Consider the following 6,000-nt stretch of genomic DNA (forward strand, 5'->3'; position numbering starts at 1 on the left):
GAAGGCCTATTTAACTTGCAATATTTCCATGCAGAAATGCACTAATAATCCTAACCACCCTCTACTTAACCACCTTAGCACATTGAGATGCTCTACATTTAGTCTGCAAAATACACTGACCTGTTGCAAAACCCATCAAAATTCCAGAGCTGGTAGGCTACTCTCTAAAGCAGTCATATGCCCTTGGCTCCCACTGGTTGAGTCATACACCTGCCAAGAATCAGTTGTGTTTTTTTCCAAACCTGTATTTGCCAGTTGTACTTGTTATTGTAATTACATACAATCACCTTGTTGTCAGGTGGGAGTAGAAGTCCGGGTTCCCCACAGAACCCCTGTCGACACCCTGGGAAGGGCAGGCTCCCCACTGGGCATCTGCTGACACACCCTGGCTGTGGGGGAGGGGTGCTCCCTACTAGTCTCCAGTGACACTGTGGGGGTGGGACTCTACTTTCTGACTTCATGCATTTGCCTATTCTGAACATTTCTTGTAAATGGAATCATAAAATATGTGATCCTTTGTGACTGGCTTCTTTCACATAGCATAATGTTTCAAGGTTCGTCCATGTTGTAGCATGCATCAGTACTTCATTCTTTTTTATTGCTTAATTATATCCATTGTGTGGATATACCACATTTTGTTTATCCATTCATCAGTGAGTGAACATTTGGGTTGTTTCTACTTTTTGGCTATAAATGAATAATGTTGCAATGAACATTCATGTATGAGTTTTTATGTGGATATATATTTCCTTTCCTCTTGGTTATATACCTAGGAGTGGAATTGCTGGGTCATATGGTGACTCTATATGTAAACTTTTAAGCCATTACCAGACTGTTTTCCAAAGTGGCTGCAAATTTTACATTCCCATCAGCAATGTATGAGAGTTCCTATTTCTCCATAACCTTACCAATTCTTGTTATTGTCTATCTTTTATATTCTAGTGGATATGAAGTGGTTCTCATTGTACAGTTTTTTTTTTATATTTTACTTTTATTTTTTTAGAGCGGTTTTAGGTTTGCAATGAATTGATTGGAAAGGACAGAGATTTCCCGTGTATCCCCTCTCCCTGAGCAGCAATTTCCCCTATTGTTTACATCTTGTATTAGTGGTACCTATGTTATCATTGATAAACAATATTGATACGTTATTATTAACTAAAGTCCATAGTTTATAGGGTTTACTCTGTGTTGTACGTTCTATGGGTTTTGACAAATGAATGATGACATGTCTACCATTACTGTATTATACAGAATAGTTTCACTGCCCTAAAGATCCCCTGCGCTCCACCTATTCATTCCTCCCTCCCCACAAACTGCTGACAATCACTGATCTTTTTACTGTTGCCATAGTTTTGTCTTTTCTAGAACATCGTATAGTTGGAATCCTACAGTATGTTGCCTTTTCAGATTGGCTTCTTTCACTTAGCAGTATGTTCTCAAATTTTCTCCTTGTCTTTTTGTGGCTTGCGTTCATTTCTTTTTATCGCTGAATAATATTCCAGTGTCTGGATGTACCACAGTTTATTTCTCCATCCACCTGCTAAAGGACATCTTGGTTGCTCCTAAGTTTTGGCAGTTATGAATAAAGCTGCTATAAACATCAATATGCAGGTCTTCCAAAGTGGCTGTACCATTTTGCATTCCCACCAGCGATGAACGAGAGTTCCTGTTGCTCCAACTCGTTGCCAGCATTTGGTGTTGTCAATGTTTTTGGATTTTGGGCCTTCAATAGGTATGTAATTTTGTTTTAATTTGCATTTCCCGGGGCTGGCCTGGTGGCGCAAGCAGTTAAGTGCGCACGCTCCGCTGCAGCGGCCCTGGGGTTCAAGGGTTCGGATCCCGGGTGTGCACCCACACACCGATTGTTGAGCCATGCTGTGGCAGCATCCCATATAAAGTAGAGGAAGATGGGCACGGATGTTAGCCCAGGGCCAATCTTCCTCAGCAAAAAAGAGGATTGGCATCAGATGTTAGCTCAGGGCTGATCTTCCTCACACATACACAAAAAAATTGGCATTTCTGTGATGACATATGTTGTGGAATGTTTTTTCATATGCTTATTTGCCATCTGTATATCTTCTTTGATAAGATGTTTGTTAAGGTCTTTGGCCCATTTTTTTAATCGCGTTATTTGTTCTCTTATTATTGAGTGTTAAGAGTTCTTTGTGTGTTTTGGATGACAGTCCCTTATCAGATGTGTCTTTTGCAAATATTTTCTCTCAGAGCAATTCCATTTCTAGGACTTTATGTCACAGATTTACCCCACACAAGCACAAAGATGTATATGGAAGGATAATCATTATAGGTTTTTTTTCTAAAAAATAAGAAATTAGAAGGAAAACAAAATGTTTGTCACCGACTCTTGGTTGTGAGCAGAAGTGACTCTGGCTGATGAACAGAAATTTATTTATTATAAATATAATTGTTGGGAAGGCTAGCGAATAGGCTTGATGCTAAACCTCAAGAGAGAAAACCATAAACCACATATAGAAATAACATGACGAGTAAAAGGCACAGAACTTTGTGCTGTGATCAAGAACTAGATGCCACAATTTGTACTGCTGCCCAGAACTTGACTGCGGCTGCACCTGTCACTCACACCAGTGCCACCAGTGTGTCTTCTGGATCAGAAATTCACTTTGTAATCCCTGTTGCCCCCAAAGCCAGAGGCTGTACTGCACCCTTGCCAGCAAAATGGACGTGCTGCCCAAAGCCCAGTGCCTCCTGGGGCCCACTTCTGATCTGGAGACTGGCATGGGTGCAACTGGTCAGTGGAGCTTCAGAGGAGACTGGAGAGTGAGTTTTTCCACAAACATGAGAAGTGTTCCAAAGGAACTGGCCAACCAGAGAACATGACAGATGTCCATTATAGTGTCTGTCAGTAGGAGATCGGCTAATACGTTATGGCACATCATGCATTAAATACTGTGCAGCCCTTGAACAGAATAAGGTGGTTTTAAAAGTAATGATGTGGGAGGAACTCCAAGATACAGTTCATGTGTGTTATGTTCTACCATTTGTATTTGAAAAGGAGTTGTACATATTTATATATCTGTCCTTGTATACAAAAGTCTGGAAGGATACACAGAAACATAACAATGGTTACAATAGAGTAGAAGAAAAGGAGACTGGGATGGAAGGGAGACTTATTGGTCTGAATTCCATAGATGCCATGTGCATTTTTTTTAATAAAAATATTTGCCACACATAAAAATTATGGCTATTAAACATTTGATAAATTTTCTTTATTTTAGAATGTTTGGAAATAAAACCAACAAATGGTGGGTATAATCCACATTGTAATCAAATGTGACAGCACAGATGCCGTAGATGCTAACCTTATCTCAGGACCGCCAATCCCAACTTCTTCTGGGCTAAAGGTTGCCCGTTTCACACCCACAATTGTGAAACAATGTCTGTCTGTCCCAAAAAATTGGCCTGCCTGGCTGGCTCTTCCCCATGCAACCAGTACAGATCTCTGCAGCTATCAATGACATTGCAGGTACAGAAAACTGTTAATAACTATTCCATCATAGGAGGCAAGAATCACTGTCTCCCATACATCTTCCAAATTCCATGGGAAGGTTTTTATTTCTTGAAAATGTGAGAACTTGAGAAATACCCATGTGATACTACTAGGCCAGTAGATCTTATAATAAAATAACTTTGTTTAGCTGGGTGGGATAAGATTCTTTAGCTGAGTTCTGGGTCTATCTATGAACCACAGCCATTTAACACCTGCTGAGTGAGATCCAAAATACTTTCAGCTGAATCATTTAGCAACATAAACAGAATACCCAACTATGAGGCTTAAACAGTGAGGACATTCATTATTTTACATAACAAGAAGTCTGGAGAAGAGAATTCCAGAGCTACCTAATTCAGAAGTTCAACACTGTCAGAGCTCTGGCTCAGTCTCTCTGACTTTCTCATGTCTTTTCCTCAGGTGACAAAATGACTGCTGCTGTTCCCAGCACCACATCTTCACAGAAGATTACTGAAGGCAGGAAGCATGAAGATCTTCCCACATTGCTCTCTCTCTCTCTGTTTTTAATCAAGGAGGAAAATCTTTCCCAGAAGCCCCCAGAAGATTTCTCCTCAGATGCAATGGTCGAACTGTGTTATATGCCCACCCCCAAACCAATCACTGGCAAGGGGGAAAGGGATTGCCACATTTGGCTTAACCAAGTACAGTTTATCCTCGGAACCTGGGGGATAGGGTTGCCTATTAGTTGTTTGTCTGAAATTCAGTTTTAACTGAGTGTCCTATATTTTTATTTGCTAAATCTGGCAATCCTATGGGTGACCCCCATCTTTCCTGAGCCTGTTACCAGCCCATACTTAACAAAATCAGAGTTCTAGTAGCAAGAAGAGAGTAGTGCCTAAAAGTAGTAATCAACAGTCTGCCCCATTGCTTCGTGAAATTTCCTATAGCTCAAGCAAGAAAGTCCTGGTTTGGCTCTCTGTTCCTCTTGGTTCAACAGACAGCCGCATCTTCTTGTGTGGTGCCAGCTGCATCCCTGAGACACAATGGTGAAGGTCAGAGTAAATGGCCATTTTGGGCACCTGGTCACCAGGGCTGCTTTTAACTCCAGCAAAGTGGATATTGTTGCCGTCAATGACCCCTTCGTTGACCTCAGCTACATGCTTTCCATATTCCAGTATGAGTCCACCCATGGCAAGTTCAATGGCACAGTCAAGACTGAGAGCGGGAAGCTTGTCATCAATGGAAAGCCCATCTCCATTTTCTAGGAGCAAGATCCCACCAACATCAAATGGAGTGACGCTGGTGCTGAATATGTTGTGGAACCCACTGGTGTCTTCACTACCTTGTAGAAGGCTGGGGCTCACTTGAAGGGTGGAGTGAAAAGGCTCATCATCTTTGCCCTTTCTCTGATGCTCCCATGTTTGTGATGGACATGAACCATGAGAAGTATGATAACTTCCTCAAGATTGTCAGCAATGCCTCCTGCACCACCAACTGCTTAGACCCTTGGCCAAGGTCATCCATAACAACTTTGGCATTGTGGAGGGACCCATGACCGTAGTCCATGCCATCACTGCTACCCAGAAGACTGTGGATGGTCCCTCTGAGAAGCTGTGGCATGATGGCCAAGGGGCTGCCCAGGACATCATCCTTGCTTCTATTGGTGCTGCCAAGGCTGTGTGGACAAGGTCATCCCTGAGCTGAATGGGAAGCTCACTGGCATGGCGTTCCATGTCCCCACCCCCAATGTGTCAGTCATGGATCTGACCTGCCACCGGGAGAAAACTGCCAAATATGATGACATCAAGAAGGTGGTGAGGCAGGCACTGGAGGGCCACCTAAAGGGTTTCCTGGGCTATACTGAGGACTAGGTTGTATCCTGCATCTTTAACAGTGACGCCTCTCTTCCACCCTCAATGCTGGGGCTGGCATTGCCCTCAATGACCACTTTGTCAAGCTCATTTCCTGGGATGACAATGAATTTGTCTACAGCCACAGGGTGGTGGACCTTATGGTCCACATGGCCTCTAAGGAGTAAGAGCCACTGGGCCACCAGCCCCAATGAAAGAACAAGAGGAAGAGAGAGGCCCTCAGCTGCAGAGGAGTCCTTGCCCCAACTTGATCCCCCGACACACAGAATCTCCTGTCATCCACACAGTTTCTACCCCAGACTCCCTGAAGAAGAGGAGGGACTTAGGGAGCCCTACCTTGTCATGTACCATCAATAAAGGCTACTCTACCCCTGCCAAAAAAGAAAATCCTGGTTTATGTGGCCCAGGGTTTTCACATAAGCACAATTGTGGCCAGTATCATTTGTGTGTGTGTGTGTGTGTGTGTGTGTGTGTTGGAGGGTGGGGGGAGTGGGGTGGGCGGGGGGATATCCAAGATCATAGTTTTATAAGATTACAGAATAATAGCAAAAACTTCAGGGTCAGCTGGCAAAGATAAACAGTGACAGAACGGTTAAAAATAAGATGTGTGGGGCCGGCTCCGTGGCTTAGCGGTTAAGTGCG

The 6,000-nt window shown here is 43.2% G+C and overlaps 1 pseudogene; it reads left to right on the top strand.

Annotated features, from left to right (window-relative positions):
- The first annotated feature begins 4,371 nt into the window (after positions 1–4,371).
- LOC101406744 (glyceraldehyde-3-phosphate dehydrogenase pseudogene) lies at positions 4,372–5,757 on the top strand (annotated as a pseudogene).
- The last annotated feature ends 243 nt before the right edge of the window (positions 5,758–6,000 follow it).

Source organism: Ceratotherium simum, chromosome 11 (genome assembly GCF_057802395.1).
Source record: "Ceratotherium simum simum isolate JZ-2026a chromosome 11, ASM5780239v1, whole genome shotgun sequence".
NCBI lineage: Eukaryota > Metazoa > Chordata > Mammalia > Perissodactyla > Rhinocerotidae > Ceratotherium > Ceratotherium simum.